At 59.3% G+C, this 1900-nt stretch overlaps 1 protein-coding gene across 1 annotated transcript in view; it reads right to left on the bottom strand.

The window, feature by feature from the left end:
- Nucleotides 1-877, bottom strand: part of KIAA0226L (KIAA0226-like ortholog) — a 60057-nt gene extending 59180 nt beyond the window's left edge. The window contains exon 1 of the mRNA XM_011974640.1: nt 521-877. The gene's annotated coding sequence lies outside the window, so the exon portion shown is untranslated. The remainder of the gene's footprint in view (nt 1-520) is intronic.
- Between the last annotated feature and the right edge of the window lie 1023 nt (nt 878-1900).

Genomic DNA, 1900 nt, shown 5'->3' with positions numbered 1-1900 from the left:
GGGGGGGCGAGAGGCGGGGAGTTGCTACGTAGGGCGCTCGGACCAAATAACACGCCGCGATTTCACACTCCAGCCTAGCTCAGTTATGTAGCAAAATGTTTTTCTGTCACCAGATAGCCACGACTTTGGCTGTGTTGAGGACAAGAACAGAGAAAAGCCACATCCCGGAACACTGCGCCTGGGAGGACGCAGGACGCAGGCTTTGTAGTCACCGAGAATCGCCCTGCGTAAAAGTGCCCTGAGGTCCCGCTTCTGCGCCCTTCCCGGCCCAAGCCGAACACAGGGTCAACCTCACTCTACAAAGTCAACGGGATTGAAATCCGCCACCCCGCGAGGAGCCCCTTCCCACTGTCGCCAAGGGGTCCCCGACACTAAGATACCTGGGTGTCTCTGCTGAGCACAAACCTCCCTGGTGCCCCTTGCACCATCCCAGCTCTCCCGCTGCCCTCCCTTCCCTTTCTCTAACCACCCTCTCCGTCCCACGCCGCTGCACTCTCGCCCCCGGCGCCGCCCGCCTCACCCAGCCAAACCCGGGCGGTGGAACGCCGCGCCGGGTAAACGCCGCGCGTCGGGTCCTCCCTCGCGCGGCTCGGGGCAGCGTTCCGTGGCCACCGCGCTCCCCATAGCAGCAGAAAGGGGAGGGAGGAGAGCTACGGAGGAGCGGACAGAGACGCCCACGCCGCCACGCCCCCCGCCCCACCTCCCACACGGGGGCCACCGTAGCTCTCTAGAAGCTCCTCAGGGAAGCAAACAGCCGTTCCCGCTGCAGCACTGAGACGCCGCTGAGATGGAAGGAGCTCTGGCCATGCGCGCTCCTACACCGGTGCCGCGGCGCCCTGGCCCAGCACCACGCACCCATGCGCCCCTCTGCTGGTCCTCCTGGAAATCCCGCCCTGCCCTACCCACGGGGCCAGACGCAACGACGCTTTCAGGGGTCAAAGACCTGGCAGAAATGAGTTCCCAACCCCAGATGCCCCAAGCAGCTGTATTTAGCAGTCATACAATTGCCTGAAATGAAGATTGAGTAATCTGGATGAGTCGGCCCTGAAATCGACCTGCAGCTTACCCAGAACGTGAGCTGCCTCACTCTGACCTCTGCTGGCTGCTTCACCTGGAGTCGGAGTCCGACTCATTTAGCACTTCACTGTCCATGTTAGTTCAGCCTTCGCTGTCAGCAACTCGTCACCTTGTCTTCTTGCAGCGAAGGTTTGGAATCCCATCACGGGTGTGCAGCGGTTAGTCCTGAGATCATGGTGGTGCTAGGAGAACCTGCCAACCAATACAGAAAGTTGTCACGAATAGAAACCTAAGCTCTGGCCGGGTGCGGTGGTTCACGCCTGTGATCCCAGCACCTACTTTGGGAGGCCGAGGCGGACGGATCACTTGAGGTTAGGAGTTCGAGACCAGCCTGGCCAACATGGTGAACGCCTGTCTCTACTAAAAGTATAAAAATTAGCCGGGGGTGGTGGTGGGCGCCTGTTATGCCGGCTACTGGGGAGGCTGAAGCAGGAGCAAACCGGGAGGCGGAGGTTGCAGTAAGCCGAGATGGCGCCATTGCAGTCCAGCCTGGGCGACAGAACAAGACTCTGTCTAAAAAAAAAAAAAGAAAAAGAAAAAAGAAAGAAAGGAAAAGAAGGGAAGGAGGGAGGGAGGGAAGGAGAGAGGAAGGCAGGCAGGCAGGCAGGCAGGAAGGAACCCAAGGGAGGGAGGGAGGAAGGAAGGCAGGAAGGAAAGGAAGGAAGGAAGGAAGGAACCTAAGCCAAGGAAGGAAGGAAGGAACCAAAGCCAAAGGAAGGAAGGAACCTAAGCCCAGGAAGGAAGAAAGGAAGAAGGAACCTAAGTCCTGGAAGGAGGGAAGGAAGGAAGGACGGGAGGGAGGGAGGGAGGAAGGAAGGAGGGA

This window comes from Mandrillus leucophaeus, unplaced genomic scaffold (genome assembly GCF_000951045.1).
Source record: "Mandrillus leucophaeus isolate KB7577 unplaced genomic scaffold, Mleu.le_1.0 Scaffold147, whole genome shotgun sequence".
Lineage (NCBI taxonomy): Eukaryota > Metazoa > Chordata > Mammalia > Primates > Cercopithecidae > Mandrillus > Mandrillus leucophaeus.
The sequence above is the reverse complement of the archived record's forward strand: the minus strand, read 5'-3'. Positions and strand labels throughout refer to the sequence as shown.